Here is a 17659-nt window from a genome sequence, read left to right on the forward strand (position 1 = left end):
CTTACGTTTTTATCAACAACAATATAGATGCTTCAAAGGATCATTTTTAAAAATGAAAATGAGAAAATTGTCGACAAAAATAGTGGCAAACATTTTTATGATGTGTTTTTGATTGCCAGAAAAACAATTTTTTTTAAAAAAAAAAGGCATTTTGCTCAATTAAACGCTTCCTAAAAAATGCAGTTGAAGCCTTTGTTTATCTCCTGGGATTTGGAAGTTACTTTGTTCAAATCAGTTTGCTTTGAAACCTTTATGAAAAATTCTTAATAAAAATAATAGCTTGCAGAAAAAAGCAATTTAAAGGAGATTCGAATCGATTCATTTAAGAAAGATAAAAATTGTTTGATACAGAACAAAAAAACACTGCTTTCACATCCAAATATTTTTTTTATATTTGGTTTATATATGTAACAATTATCAAAATTCGGTAAAGCTTTACCTTGTGCAGCGCATTCTACAAAAGCAAGCTCTTCACAATTTTGTTTTAAATTGTTTCTCACTATAGTTGTGTCTGATATTTTCAGATTCCAGTTTTCAATAAAACTGTCCCTTGCTACACTGCTTTTAATGAATATAAAACACATACTGAAAAGTTTCGTTTCCGCAATTATAATTGAGATAACTTTCGCCTTTCGTCTAAGTTTAGGTATATATGAGAGGAAAAATTGCTTTTTCAGCTAACGATAAAACGAACTCTTTGAAAAATGCTATAAATTCTTACATTTTCTATCAGATACAATTCATTAGATAGACCTTCCGATGGTCCTTGCGTTAAAATTTTATACACCAATTATTTTAGTCCACAATTATTGCATTGTTTTTCTCAAGAACAAGAGTCCAAACGAAGCCGAATTTTGGATAATTAGAAGCCGGTGTGAGCGAATAAATTCGGAATAGAGTTCTTTGAGAGCAAGTCTGTACAACATGTCCTGAAAATTGACAGCGTGTTTGCTAGTCAAAACCAATTTGCTGCAGTCAGATTGAATTTTGTGTTGTTTTCTCCTCAATGCCATATTTATCACCAATTCAAGCAACTTGTGAGGTTCGACCGTCTTTTTTATGATTTATCTTGTATATCAGGATCGATCATATTTGTTATAAATACATTCAGGATTAGCAATTCTCCTTTATTTTTGAAGTCACAATTCTCTGCCCATTCATTTAGTCCGCCACAGAAATGCTCTACGGTTTCCCTTTTTAGATGTTTAGTGATGATGAAAACATATCTTTTGTGTATAATATTGTGCGGACGCCTTCATCTTCATTACGTAAGTGATACAGTGAGACTGCGTTTGGTCAGCAAGTACACAAGGATTATCACAACGTACAAATTCAATATCTGTGATTCTTTGGCGTTTGTTCAGCCAATTGATATTTAGTTCTGCGTTTCTGGAGTTACGTCAACGTTCTCCAGAGTGCGAGTGTGAACGTGAACGTGAACATGAACGTACTCCGGACCAGAGGCTGAACCAATTCTCTTTGTGCACCACGCAAAGTATTGCAACTAAGAAGTGCAAAACTCAAGAAAAAAGGATAATTTACAGAACACATGAACAACAAATGATCACTTTAACAAAGGGGGAAGCCAATATCATGTGAACAAGAATGAAATGTCTAGCAAGTAGAGGGTAAACTTAAAGGGTATTATTGTTCCGACCCTCTTGAGGGGGGAGGAACTATGTACTCAACTATGTTTTTTTTTTGTTCCGTGAAATTTCGCCGCTCGATATATTCATCGTAGAGAGTTGAGACTGGTATCATTAGAAAGCTCATCCAGCGTAGAATATGGAATTAAAAAGAGTTTTTTAATTTTCGATTTCTAGAGAGAGTTATCGAGGTTTAAAGTTCTGAGAAAAGAAGAGTGAATTCACGTTGTTTTTATTCACATTTTCCGGAATTTTTGCCTAAATTTTCGTCAATTTTGCTAAAATTTGTTATATTTTTTAAGAATAGTGTCGTTGATTTTATTTTTGAAGACGAACAAGCATTGTTGATTCTTTTGATTTAATTTTTTTGGTCAAAAAATCTGGATAAACATTTCAAAATTTAGACTTTTTCATCAAAAACAGCACGAAATAAGCTAATTTAGTCCACTTTGATTAAATTTGCCGACAGTACATCCCCAAACAACACTCAAAAAATCTTTGTAGACTCAGAGGGGGGCTATTTCTACTTCAGAGTCCGCTGAGAGTGCACTGTAGTTAAAATCTGACCGTTTTTTGCCAACTTTACTCGTTGATTATCAAAAATGCAGAATTTATTTTGAGTTTTCAACTAAAAAATTATCTATATCTACAACATTCGAAAAATCAGTTATTCCTAAGGGACAATAAGTATTATTAGGGCTTGTTTTTGGCCATTCTAGGACTGTTACAATCCAAAAAAAATCGGGTTTTAACCAGTCGGTCTTTTTTTTTAAAAAAAGACTTTTTTTAACAATAAAAAACAGAACATATCAAATCAAAGCTCAGGAGTGATAGGTCCAACCGATTTGCTTGTTAAGCAGCTCCAAGCTAATGCATTAAGTTTTTTAATTGAAAATTTATGGTCGTTTCTTTTTTTAAAAATAATTGACCTTTCAATAAATAATGAGTTAATTAACTTTTTCTCTTTCTACTTCTTTACTGTTCTTTCTACTTTTTTAACATTTATTCTCAGTTGCAGTTTTAATCCTGCAATTATTGTTTTCTGGCTTTGATACCACAAGATTTCAGATTTTTTTGTTTTGATATTTGCCAGTTTTTCACGTTTTCTAATTTTGTCACATTATCACATTTTTGACGGGTCTCATGTCACCTCATTAGCATTCAGAATAAGGCACAATTGAACATATTAAAATTCTGAAAGATATACATCATCGTTTTAACGGCCTCGACGCCTCTTTCTTGAAGAAATCAATTGAATTTTTTAATTTTGTCTCTAACTGTCATTTATACTTTGTCATTTCGGTCGTATGAAATTTCCTGTATAGTGATAGCTTTCATTGGCTTTTCATAGAAGAGTAGAAGAACCGATATTCTGATATTAGTAGATAGCTGATGGCTTTCATGACGATCAAAACAATCGTTTTCCAAAATTTGAAAAAAAAAATTTTTCAACTTCGCAATTTTGTTCTTTTTATGTTTCTTTTTGTTACCTAATCTCGTTAGTTAACTACAGGTCAAATATAACATTATGGGTGTCAAAGGAATAAGAGGGATTGGTGTCCCAAAATCTTTTAAAGAATTTGTTATGACCTTACTGGCTTCGACACCGGTTTTTACAAAAAAAAGTAAACTAATGTGATTTTTGTCATATTTGACGTTCTTTTTGTAGATGCAAGAAATATTCTGGATAATTACAGGTCTCGAGGGCTTTTTTTGAATAAGCGACCCTATTTAAATAGCTCTTTTTGTTATTAATGCCTTTCATGACATTAAATGTAATTTTGTTTCGAAAAAAAAATTACATACTTTAGCACTTCGCTTTTTTGTCTGCTTGTTACCTAGTCTTACTAATGAATAGCCACGTACTAAATTATAGCTGTTTGAAAGAGGCGCAATCAAAAGTATTTTGAGTGCCAAAGATTGGCTTGACGGTTTTGACAGCGTTTTCTGGCAAGTTTCAATTGAAATTTTGTTTGTTCTTTGTTGTTCTTTTTAGCCGCTTTAAAAAATGAATAAGGACAGGTCCTAATGCCCTTCTATAGAAGTAGTGGAAATCGTAAATTTGTGGTAATATTAATTGATTCATAATGGTATTTATTACTTTGAAGTTAACTGTTTCAAAAAAATAAGTTAATTTTTTTACTTTACTGTTTTTGTTCTTTCTTGTATAATTGTTAACAAACCTTTTAATGGACTGGTTGCATTTGTTTTCTGGGGATTTATAAGTTATTTTTGTTTAGTTTTGGGTTTATCTGACGGTATGTTGATTTTGTTATTAAATTTAGTTTTTAAGAGGGACATAAATTTTTTGATGTAATTAATGTTTGTTGTTGTTGTTGTTTGATTTTGCTTTTCGTCTTGTTCTTTTAAACTATCGGCTTTAAATAATTTAAACGCAAATCTACTTCACACAAACTGGAAATGTTTTACAACTTTTTAATTGCTCAAAAATGCCTTATGATTTCAAAAACTCCTGTTAATTATGTGTGCAAGCGTTTCTCATTCGTCAGTTTTTTACAGAAAAAAAATAAAGGCGCGTTGCCCTCGAGAAGAAAGGTGCGATTTTGAAAAAAATGAACAGAATTTTTAGGAAAAAAATGCAAAAAACAGGACTTTTTTCCAACATAAATTTGAAAGCTGCTGTCTCAGATTTAGAAAAATCAATTTAAAAAACTTTTAGTTTCCCTTTTTTCAAATGAATTTCACATGATCAAATACGGGAAAATTAATCCCTTTCATGACGAAAACGGTATTAAAAGATATTAGGGGTTCTCTCAAGCCAACGAACTGCCTTCAAAGCATTCTTTCATCATCTTTTGGTGCTCCTTGCTTGTTTTAAATTTAGAGTAGTTTTTTTTATGATTTCTCAGAATTGATTATCGCATCAACAAGTGTTCAATTAGTTTTAGATGGAGACGAAAGTGTTGCTCAAAAATTATTCCTGCTTTGATGGGGAAAAGCGGAATTTGCTGATAATGAGTATAAGTACTCAAGTTATAAGTAATTTTATACGACCATTAGTTTAAAAAATCATTGCCTAGTTTTTATTTAGGAAATTCCCCAGAATTATGTAAAAAATATTATAATTTCAAACAATTTGCGTACTTTTCGGTTTTCATGAACAATTGGATTGTAATTTGTTAACTGGATGGGAAATTTTTGTTGTGATGAGTTTTTGCATAAATCATCATCACAGCAACAAATATTCAGTACTTATACTAGACCGCTACTAACATCGTATCATTTTCAAACAATATATATTTGCTTCAAACAGGTATATTTTCTTCAAATCGTAGTAGCAATTTTTATCATGAAATTGGACTCTTTGCCCAGCTTTTATTGAGGCAATCAGTCAGAAATCGCATAAAAGTATTAATAAATACTTTTATGTTTGTACTGTTTTTGATTTCATGAATGAATGGATAAGAACTTGGTCACTCCAATTTTCGGAAAAAATGCTAACAAACAGTTGTTTTGGATATCTCCAGGATCATTGGTCAGCTTTTTTGTTCCGACCCCACTTGTGGGGGGGGAGGAACTATATACTCAAATGGGTTTTTTTTGTTCCGTGAAATTTGGCCGACCGATATATTCATCGTAGAGAAATGTGCATGGTATCATTCAAAAGCTCGTCCAGCGTAGAGTTCGAAAATAAAAAGATTTTTTCGAATTTTGTTTTTTTCGAGGAGTTATCGAGGTTCAAAGTTTCATGTGAACACGGATATTTGGTTCACTTTTGTTCACTTTTACCGTAATTTTCGTTCGAATTAACGTTTTTTCTACGAAAAATTTAATTCAAAACTAGATTTCACGCCAAAAAGTAAATCAATTTTATGTTTTTAATAGACGAAAGGAGATAATAAAGACTAGTTCTAGTCTTAGAGGGAAGTTTAATCTATAAAAAAATTCGAATTAGGTTTGGGAGCTCTTTTAAAAAAAATTTTGCAATTTTTTTTGTTTTTTCAAGTCGCCTAGAGACTACTAGACACTTTTAATATCAAAGTTCCGTTAATGACAAATCTCTTTTACGATCAAATGAAGCCCAATGAACAAAAAATTTGTTTCCAAGGGATCGCTCATGTTTTTTTTGGATTCGTATCTCAAATTTCGTAATTTCAAATGAAATTTTGGTTTGTTTTTTGAGGTTTTACTAAAGTTTTATAATCCTATGGCATAAACTTTGTGACTAAAGGTGCAATAGATTTGCTAATGAGCATTAAGTGAACCTATCTAGTGCTGAGAGTGGACAGCTAATGGCTGTTAAGACTTTGAAAATAATATTTCGGAAGTCTTAATGACAAACCTCTTTTACCTCTGTCCGTTAATGACAAACCTCTTTTACAATCAAATGAAGCCCAATGAACAAAAAATTTGTTTCAAAGGGATCGCTCATGTTTTTTTTTGGATTCGTATCTCAAATTTCGTAATTTCAAATGAAATTTTGGTTTGTTTTTTGAGGTTTTACTAAAGTTTTATAATCCTATGGCATAAACTTTGTGACTAAAGGTGCAATAGATTTGCTAATGAGCATTAAGTAAACCTATCTAGTGCTGAGAGTGGACAGCTAATGGCTGTTAAGACTTTGAAAATAAATTTTCGGAAGTCTTAATGATAAACCTCTTTTACCTCTGTCCGTTAATGACAAACCTCTTTTACGATCAAATGAAGCCCAATGAACAAAAAATTTGTTTCAAAGGGATCGCTCATGTTTTTTTTGGATTCGTATCTCAAATTTCGTAATTTTGAATGAAATTTTGGTTTGTTTTTTGAGGTTTTACTAAAGTTTTATAATCCTATGGCATAAACTTGTTGACTAAAGGTGCAATAGATTTGCTAATGAGTATTAAGTGAACCTATCTAGTGCTGTGAGTGGACAGCTAATGGCTGTTAAGACTTTGAAAATAAATTTTCGAATTTTTCTTTAAATTAGAAAATCAAAAACTTATTTTTGTGAACTGTAAGTTCATCTCAGTCAAAACAGGATTGAACTCCTTCATACCACTGCAACATAAGTTAATCTCATTGGAGGCTTTATCAAGTTTTTCAAATTTCAAAGATTTCAAATTTTTTAAAAAATTTTTTGGACATTTCGTTTTATTGGTTCATTTTGAAATCTTATCACGTCATCCTAATATCGATGGCTACATCTTTCTTTAGTGAAGACGTCCAAAGTATCATAGATAAAACTTTCTGAGAGAAAAATATGGCTTAAATGGCTTCAACATTTTCTTCTCTCATTTTTCTAAAGAAATTTTGGTTTTTGCCTGTATTTGTTGTTTTTTTTTTCATAGTCATAAGACATATTGTGATGTCTTATTGATTACCTAGGCATGATAAACATCCTTGTATTCACATCGTGGCATTTTTTTCTACATCAACAACAATTTATCTAGCTCGCGGTTTGTCTTCTAACTATTGTTTTTTTGACTTCGGTGCACGAGTTTTCATAATTTTTATAATTTTTGGATTTTTTTAGTAATTTTGGTTCCTTTTGAAATCGTATTACATTATCCTAATATTGATAGCTCACATTGGCTTAGTGAAGACGTTTCATGGATCGTTGAAAAAGTTTTCAGAGAAAAAAGCTTATGGTTTAAATAGCTTGGACACTTTCTTCTCTCAATTTTCTACCGAACTTTTGGATTTTGCCTGTTTTTGTTGTTGTTTTTATAGTCAATGACTTGTTGTAACGTCTTGATAAATTTTGAATGACAAACATCCTAGTCGTCACATCATCTAGGCATAATTTAGCGTATTAAATGCCTTCAAACTTTTCAATTTTTTTGTTCTTTTCGTCAACTTATTCTCGTCATTGAGAAGTCCACTACAATTCCTTGAATTTCAAAAAACAACTTGTCTACTGATATTATGTCGTAACTGATGTTTTGCTTGGTGGACATTTTGCGTTTTCATAAAAAATATTGTGAGTGGTGTATTTGTGTTTCTTTTTTTCTCTTCTTTTAGCTTATTCAGGTAATAACAGATCACAATGATTTTCAAATGTGGCCCAAATGAACGAACTTCTTTTCTCTTTCAGTATAATTTTAGCTGAATGAGTTTAAATGTAAACTGAAATAAAAATAAATAAAATTCAGATATTAGCTAATGATTTTATTGGCTTCAATAATTTATGTTATTGTTCGTAATTTTTTGAGATTTTCTGCGTCTTTATGTAAATTGTTCAATTTTTGAGATTTTCTGCGTATTTAGTTTATTCCTATGGTTTAGTCTCAGCAAAGACAGGTCCCATTAGTTTCATATTGACTTTTTAGTAAATTTATCAAGAATTATTTTGTTAAAAAGCTAAAGATTTTTTTAGACTTTTGAAATTATTTGGTTTAAGAAATGTTGATTGATCTTTGACTTTAACCTCATTTCTTTTCTCTGTCAACTTTTTACCTAATCTCATTATGAAAAACATACATCTGCTGTATAGTTAGCAAAAACTAAATTTGTGGAGTTAAGGTTTTAACTGATTGCATTTTCACGTTGTTACTAGGTGCTTTTAAAATTATATATTTGGTTTCTGCCGTGAAAGTTTTGTTTTTGCATATTTTGTTGTTTGCTGTATTCTCTCGTAGTCTTTTTATTGGTAGATCTCGTGAGCGCTGTAATGAGAAATGGCATTATGTAATTCAATTTGTAGTTAGGTTTTGTAGCATTTTTTTAAAATTCAAACATCTATTTTTGTTATCTCTTCTTTTGGTTGACAAATAAGTCAAAAATGTAGATGAGCTCGGGTCGGAACATCATGTGCGAACGCACATTAACGAGCCGTCTTGTATTTACCAAATCTTAAAATAAGAAAATCAGATAAAGAATTATATGACAGGCCGGTTGCAGAGAAATTTTGCCGGGAGCAATGATGAATTAAACTTATGCTTAGATTTCTAGCAATAGATCGGCCTAAAAACTCGCCCCTTTTTAGACATGGTTTTCAATCTCATGGTTTTCCTATGAATATCTTAGCTAATTCTCCATCATTACTCATATTCAATGGCATCTGTGAAATTTTAGCAATATTTAAGGCTAGTTTTTCAAGACAATTCACTAACATAATGGATAAGATTCGAATCACCATTACAAGACGACTGAAAAGCGCAATTGCCGAGTTTATCGAACAGTGAAAACTCCAATCCAAGTCACTCCCAGACCTGCAATAATTTATACAAAAAGCACTGAAAACCAACTTCAACAAATTATAAGAGAAACATCTCCAGCATTTGTCTGATATCACAGCACAGTATAAGAAATTGGTGAAAGCAGTTTTTGCTTAATTTTGATGAAGACATGCAAAAAAATTATTTGCACAGCTACAGAGAATTGCAAAAGTTATGGGCCCAGAAAATGAGTATGTTCTAGAAAACTCATTTTGCTCAGTTTTAAGTAGGGAACAGATTACGAAGTCTACAAAGCGGACAAATAAAATTGACATGGCGGATGCCGCCAAAAAATTAATAAACAAAACCCAAGCCGAGAATTATCCCCAAAAATAACAGGAAATGAATGTGAAAGGTGTACAAATAAGAATTTTAAACCGTTTCAAAATGATTTCTGTTTCAATTCACCTTGATGTAACTATGCTAATCTTTTAATTTCCTACAACTATCATAGATTTTGGTTCACCAATAAAACTTGATTTGCAATGAACTGTTGCAGTATTTGAACTAGTTGATTAATCAGTAAAGTGTTTGAAATAAAATCCAGGCTCCATGAAGTCTTATTTGTAATTATTTACAGATAAATTGGCCAGTAAAATTTGCTCACTCTTTTTTGATTGTTTGTTGACCTCTTGTTTCAGTGAGATTGATATTTCAAAAAGGCATATATTAAATAGTTGTTAACAATTTTGAGGACAGATGACAAGTCGAGATCAAGGCCAGTTGTTTTTTTCAATGCATTAATGGCGAGAAACAGTAAAAGAAAGTTGGGTAGAAAAATCAGTGATACTGGACAACGCTTGTGTTTGAAGAACATTGGTGACGCTTTTCAAGATCATTGGTATAGCTGCACCAACAACAAATTACTTCTCTCACTTTGCGTATTGCGAATAGTCAAACCCGGGTCGAGGTTTGGCGGTGAATTTTCGTAAGAAATGCGGTGAAATGCGATGACAAAAAAAAATTTCAACGCGTATTTCTTACATCTTTTTGCGGTGAATCGCGGCGAATTATTTTTTTTCACCGCGTTCTCGTTGGTGGTGAATTGTTTTTTTTCACCGTTTGATGCAATGAATTTTTTTTCACCGCATCTAGCGGTGAAGAAAAATAATTCACAGCTACAGCGAATGCAGTGAAAAAATAATAATTCATCGCATTAAGCCGTGAAAAAAATATTCACCATCACCGAGAACGCTGTGACAAAAATAATCCACCGCTATTCACCGCATTCACCGCAAAAAGATGTAAGAAATACGCGGTGAAAATTATTTAAATGTGGTTAAAAAAGAACTGTTATATTTCTAATGGAATTGAAAATGGAGCATGCAACTAAAATGAAGAAAAAAATTTAAAACCCTCAGGAAGCTGCCGAAATCTTGGAATACAAAAAGATGCAAGCCTGGCATTAGAAACACAATTGAATGTTATTCTGAGCAAAATGAGAATTGCTATTCACTCGATAAATCATGTTAGGGATCAATTACTTTTGAAATTGCGATCGCTAGTTTTGCATTGGCGAATCTATCTTTCTGTGCAATTTTTTTTTCTAAATCTCTCCGCGAAAAGATTACAGTGCATAAATTGCCAGATTAAAATTGGAATCAAAGCTCTGCTTTATGAGACGAAAGTACCGCAATATCGACATCTACTCATCAACTCAAAAGTTCTCTGGTTAGCCTAGTAATTTCAAAAAGTAGTTGACTAAAACTTTAGAAAGATCTTACTCATTGGGGGACATCAGATGCCTGATTGAAATCAGCAAAAACACTTAAAAACTCAGCAAAATAAAAAAGACCAAACAATGAAAAATTCAAAAACGGAAAATAGGCTAACCTGAGAGCAAATCTTTGATATTAAACAGCATTTGGAAATGGAACAAACTTCTCCGATCTCAGTGTAGTGACAAACTGTTCAACATATAAGCATCCGTTAAGAGATTTTTTAAAATCTGCATAAACAGATACCTTTGATTTGGCACGAAGGATTCCTCACCTCCTATTTTATCTATAATGCGAACAACTAAAATGATGGATTAATTGTTCTTAAATGTGTCATTTTATTTGCAGATTTTAGTGATTTTGAATTTTTGCAAACTTTTGGGGATCATATAAGTATTCAACCACATTGTTATGGCTTTTTAAGTATTTAAATGTTTGCTAACCAACACAACCGGCAAACTTTTTAAAGTCAAAAGTGTGCTACCATAGACGTGTATTGCACTAGATATTTTTGTCTCCAAAATATATAATTCAGGATATTTTCACTTTTTAAAAATAATGAAGACCGTGAACAATTGAGTGCAACAAGCAAAAAAAAATTTTGATTGTGCAAAATTTTTTGTGTAGAATGGCTTAAATAGTGCTCATTGGGTTGCAAAACGTGCAAAAAAATGAGAAGTTCTCTGTAAATGAGTGAGCAGATATTGTACCATATGAGACATCGAAAGCTCGTATCATCGAAAGCTGAGACAACTTGAGCTAGCATATAGTGCGCTAGAGATAATAATTATGTGGGTTAATAATTTGTTGAAAATTTTCAAAAAAGTGTCAGTTTGCTTCAGGATCTTATCATTTGTATCTCGAACTTCCAATAGAAAGACGTAGATTTGTTTCCTTGGAAGCTGACAGAACAAAATCAGGCCTCTCAAGTATTTGATTGTATTAATTACGAGTTTTCTTTTTGTTCGTTTTTCGTGAGGATCAGGTCAGACTGGTCAGAGCAAATTCAGAGAAAAGGTCGTGATGTTCAGAATAAATTCAGAGGGAAAGGTCATAATGTTCAGAATGAACACAGAGAAAAAATCATTATGTTCACAACAAATTCAGAATTTTACTATGAATTTTACTATGAAATGTCTATAAAATGCCATGATCAGAATTCTGGACATAGTAAAAATCATAATTAAAATTCTATGATTCAGTACTGAATTGTTATGAGACAAAGATCCGGGTTGCTATAAAACTAGGTTGCTAATGAGAATTGACAGTATGGTATCGCCCAAGGCTCCAAAGCTGCGTTTTGGTCGCGATTGCACGAATACATTTTTCTCTATTAGGTGTTCGTTTCAGGGAACAAATAGTTCTGCTCGCAGTGGGTGACATATTAGCTGTAGAGTCACTAGATGAAAATTTGTCTCGTATGCAATTATTTATTGCATGCAATCACTTCCAACGCTATGTCATGAAACAGCACGATCACCCAAATTATATAGGTTTAAGGTTTATAATCTGATACCTGCTCAACTTTTAAATGCTCATTTTGAGTGAATTGCGCTAAAAGTGTTGCCTTTGACAACAATCGTTTTTTGGCAGAGGATGCTTAGACCTGATTTTTTGATGTTAACGGTGTTTCAGAATTGAGATTTACCGTGTGCGACAGAATAAAATCACAGCATTTTTTCAGTGGTGAATTTTATCATGAAAAGTCTAAAATATGACAGTGTACTGGCCAGAGTAAATTTGCAGAATTTGATATTCATGATTCAGCGCTGCGATGCTCTGATAATCAGGTACGGTCTGGACCATAATAAAATAGTAAATCAGTGCTGAATCTTGGTATTTAGGAACCTGTTTTTTTATTATGAACAGATCATGATCATGTCACTGTTTATCCTGTTCAGACGATAAAAAACCAGAGTAGAAAGAAGGTTTTCTGAAAACATTCTGAACAGTTAAACATCCAATTCATGATTTGTCATGCACTGTCAAAAAAATTCTGTGAAATATATGGAACAGTTTTTCTGGGACAGAAGAATCTCGCCAGTGAAACGAAACTTGATACACCTTGCCATGTCATACAAGATTTTGATAACTCTTGCAAAACTTGAAACATCTTGCCAAGATGTTGATAGACAATTATTTCTTGGAACACCTTGATAAGATCTGGTAATAAGATATGATAGTAAGATACCTTGATAAGATCTTGATCTTAATAACTTAATAAGATCTTGATAAATCTTGACACTTAGAATATTTTGCTAGTAAGCAAACTGGAATGAGGTGGTCGAATCAGAAATTCAGACAAAAATGGGCCATGACCAGACAATCCAGACAAAAAATGAGCTATGACTCGCATTTGTGAGAATTAGCGCGATGCAACGCGTTCATGTCTCGATATGCTACTTCGTAACGCAAGTTGAACGAGGAAGAGAAAAACGCGATTATGATCAGACAAAAAAACATAGTGATAGGCGCAAATCTCGCATAGTCCAACAAAGTGAAAACATAAACAAAATCTGTGCAGTTAAAAACTCTTTTTGCGACCATCAAAAATGTGTTATGCGACTCCATAATAACTGAATCCTAAATGTGAAACTTTCTAGTAGTCAGCAAAAAATTTCTGTTCGAAAAAAAGCCGCTCAATTGTTGGTTAATGAACTAACGGGAGCAGTATTTTCGGACATTGTTGATAAATCTTGCTAATTCTTTACAATTCTTGCTTAGTCTCATGATTTCCAGCTACATCTTGTTTTTAGGTGCTATTGAATTTTTAATACTTGATAAATCTTGGCAGGTCATGGTTAATCTTTCTTGAAAATCTTGCCAAGATCTTGTTTCTTGACAGCCTCGCATAGAACTTGCAAGCTGGTACATATCTTGATGTTTTCTTGGTAAGTACCATGGCAAGATCTTGGCAAGATTTACCAAGATTTAGTATGTTTATTATCAAGATGTACCAAGTTTCAATTCGCTGTGTCTCGTATGTATCTGAAAATCTAACTGGTTTTCAATTGAATAATTGCTGGCAAGGATTGTTTTTCAATGAAAAACTAGTGCAAATAAATTATCATGCAAGCGATCACACCCAATTATACGTTATCGGTCGAAATTTCAAAACTCTTTTCAAAAATTTGCAAAAATTTTAAGAATTTTGTATGAACGTACTGTGAGTTTATTATAGTTTTGGTATGTACAGATTGCTTTAAAAAATACCCTTAGGATACTATGTACTAGTCCTGAAATTAAGATCTACTATTGGAATGTAATGAATCAGTACTGTTCGTCGAAGTATTTAGAGTCCGATTGGCAACGGCCTGATTGTGGTTAGCAAAGATATGAAGGTCGAGCTTATTTTCTCTCTTTGTGTTGCATCCGTTGCTTCCCAAATCGTTAATTTTGTTCGAAAATAAGAAGTCTGTAGTCGGTTTCTGACGCTGTTAGTTCGATAGCGCTATCAATGTATGATCAGATATATTTCCGGTGTATTAACTCATCATAGTTATCAATTTTTTTTTGAAAAAATGTCCAAATCATGGTCAAAAATCATTGCAAGCGATATGAAGCCAAAGTGGTTTTAAAATTGGCCCAAATTTAAAGATTAATGCTAAATTGCTTTATTACTTTTCTCCTCCCGTACATAAGGTTCAGTGCCAATCAGTACTGATTCAGAATAATTTCAGAGAAAATTTATTTAGTACTGATTCAGAAGGATTCCAGAACCAACTGTGAAGTGGTTTCTGAATTTATCTGAATCAGAGCGAAACTCAGAGAAAATATTCTGTATTCTTCTGAATCAGGAAATAATTCAGAATGAATCACTGAATTAGCTCTGAATCAGACAAATTCAGTGCAAAATGTGCCCTGAATTAGACTCTGACTCAGTACTGAATTCGGCTTAGAGTTAGGTACGGGCTTCTATTTTCTTGTTGAATGATTTTCACTCAATTAAAAGAAGTACACAAAACACTCTCGAGAGAGTTATATTTTTGCGAAGGAAAATTATTCAACTTTCGTCAAATAGTCCGACGGAAACTATCCCATTAGCTTTAGCAAGAACTTAGATCTTCCCCGAGCATAGTTCTTATTTGCCGGAATTAGTTGATCAGAAAAAATTAGTTGATCAGATTGCTTATTGGATTAGGCAGAAAAAAACTTCAGAGAAAGTCAGTAAAAAATCAATTGATGAGAAAAGAAGTGAAACTGTTATTGATATTTATGATATGACACAGCAGCCAGAGTTCTCCTTGGGAACCGTTTCTACTGCTGCTTCCATTTCCAGCGACTCTTCCTCGCGCCCTCTTGACGAATGACCTACTTCGTTTGCGTCCCGAATGAACAAGACGACTCCCGGTTGAACCAATTTACTCCTACTCAGTTCGTTTTTCGACTTCTCGATTATTCTGTCGCCGTCTCGGACGAAGAAGTCGCACTTAGCCGACACGTGAACAGATGGTATGTTGTACTCGATTGAGAGCGTGTTATGCAGTTGAGCATTAGTCTGTCTGGGACTTATTTCTAGAGATCTGAAAGAAATTGGTATGTTATATTAGATCACGTTATAGATACAAAATAACCCAGGTTGGGATCCTCGTTTAAAATGATCTTTGAAAATACCCATCCAGACTACTTTTTTGTATGAAAATACCCAGGTTAACATACTTTCAGACATTAACTTGTGAAAAGACTGATTTTGGGTAAGAAGGTCGATGGCTACTGACATTACACGGTTCAACATCATTATTTGATTTTGAACTTCATTGTACGTTAATGTATACTAAACGTACCCTTAGTTTTTTCGAAGCAAAAATCCAGTTTTTGAGGCACTTTTATCCGAAGTTGTAAGCAATTTTCAATATCTATTTTAAAACCTTTGAGTCCCTATACTAGTATCTCGGCTATCTATGAAATTCATATAAGACGCAAGGCTTACCTACCATAAATCCCAAAATAATTTTGATGAACTTCATCCAAGTTTCACAGTAAATAAAAAGTTGTCTCAAGATGTGATATGTTTTCAGGTTTGTTCAGCTATGATTAAATTTGCACTTGTCATAAACATTACAGAGAGAAAAAACGTAAATAAAAATTGTATTTTTGTTACAATTTTCCGTTTACTGTGAATCTTAGATGGAGTTCATCAACATTACCTTGGGATTTGTGGTAAGTGAACGTTGCATTTTATCTGAGTTTCATAGATAGGCGAGAGGACTAGTGTAGGTAAATAAAGGTGTTAAAACAGATATAGCAAATTGATCACAACTTTGAGTAGTAGTGCCTCAAAAATTGAACCTTTACTTCGTAAAATTAGGATGTGTTAAAATATTTTGCCGTTCAGTATGTGAGATGTGTTGAAAAAAGTATAAATTGTGAACTAAAGGAACCATAAAGTGCAAACGATACTGTCATTTAGCCTACTTAGCACCAAATTTTTGTCCTTAACTATTCTGCACGTTTCTTCCAAAATTTCTCATTACGCTGCAAAAAGTACAGTTCTGTCGACTAGATTTAATCAAAAAATTCAACATTTTTCATAATCCATTTTTTAGATGAAAGTTGAAAGTGTGTCGACAATAGAGACGGTGAAGAAATTAGCAAAATTTTTCACCAATTTGGAGATATCCATCATTATCATCTAAGATGCCCAATTTTGAGCAACCGTGAAGTTTAGTGACTACCTTTGTCACTTTCAATCTCTCTTGCCTTCAGTCAGAGTTCCCCAACTCACTTTTTTGTCTACGGTTAAAGGTATCTAATTTCTACGATCTTAATGTGTTAAAAATTTGTAACATAAACAGAAATGCACGAAAGTTTAATTGACAACCAATTCTATAAATGTCCCTCGCATCAATAATTGCGAATTAAGAAGACAAACTGAGAATTTAATGCAAATTCATATCTCCACTCCATTTCAAATTTCAAGAAATTGACTTTCAGACTTTTTAAAGTCATTTTAGCATATTTTGTGAGCAAACTGTTAACGCTATCCGCAAAATTTATTCGCAAATTTTAATGAAATTTTATCACTATAAAAATTCGGTCAACGCATCAATTTTCTACAGCGAAAAAAAAATTAAACATAAATTATCACTGCTTTCAGCAGCAGCCCATGAAAACCCGAAATTGCAAAAGCGAACATTTTGATGTGTAATGCTACCCATTTTTATTTAGAAATTATTACCTCACAGCCGCAGGCATCTTGATAGAAAAATTACATCCTAAAGAAATAACTGAAAATGAGCCGCTGTATAGCTTAATTAGGGCTAGTATTTGTAACCAATAATTTGATGACCGCGAATTTTTTTATTTCACTGAGCTGGTACAAACTGACCGCGGCCAATGGCATCGATCATTATTATTTTCTAACTAAATGTGTGGTGAAAATGTATATATATATATATATATATATATATATGTATATGTATGTATGTATATATATATATATATATATATATATATATGTATATATATATATATATATATATATATATATATATATATATATGTATTTATTATATATATATATATATATATATATATATATATATGTGTGTGTGTGTGTGCGTGTGTGTGCGTGCGGGTGTGTGTTTGTGTTTGCGTGTGATAAGATAAGTTCTTATAAATATTCTTATCTAATTCTATAATCTTGATATGCTAAGATTTTGTCATATATACAGAAATCAAAGAAAATTTAACTGACATTCATTTTCATTAACATCCCTCGAATTGTTTGTTAATTGCAATTTGTTTTTTAAAAATGAAGGTTTGCTGCCGCAGGCAACTCAACCCAAAAAATCCCACCTTAAAATCTGAACTGAACATGAGTCTCTCTAGGGCCTAATTGGGGCAGGTCCTTGGTACCAACGATTAGATCACAGCGACTTTTCGCTTGACTGGGCTGGTACTAATTAACGGTGGCCAATTGAGACGATCAATGTGTTTATCTAAGTGTATATACATATTTGCATTTATTTTGTATTTATGTCTGTGTGTTTGTGTGTGTGATAAGATAACTTCTTATGTAGGTTAGAGGTATCTAGTTTCTAAAATCCTGATATGCTAACAAATTGTCACATATACAGAAATTAAAGAAAAGGCTACTTATTCATATCTCAGTTCTTAGGAAAATTCTCAGTTG

This window comes from Convolutriloba macropyga, chromosome 13, assembly GCF_964194025.1.
Source record: "Convolutriloba macropyga chromosome 13, txConMacr16.3, whole genome shotgun sequence".
In the NCBI taxonomy this organism is placed as follows: domain Eukaryota; kingdom Metazoa; phylum Xenacoelomorpha; order Acoela; family Convolutidae; genus Convolutriloba; species Convolutriloba macropyga.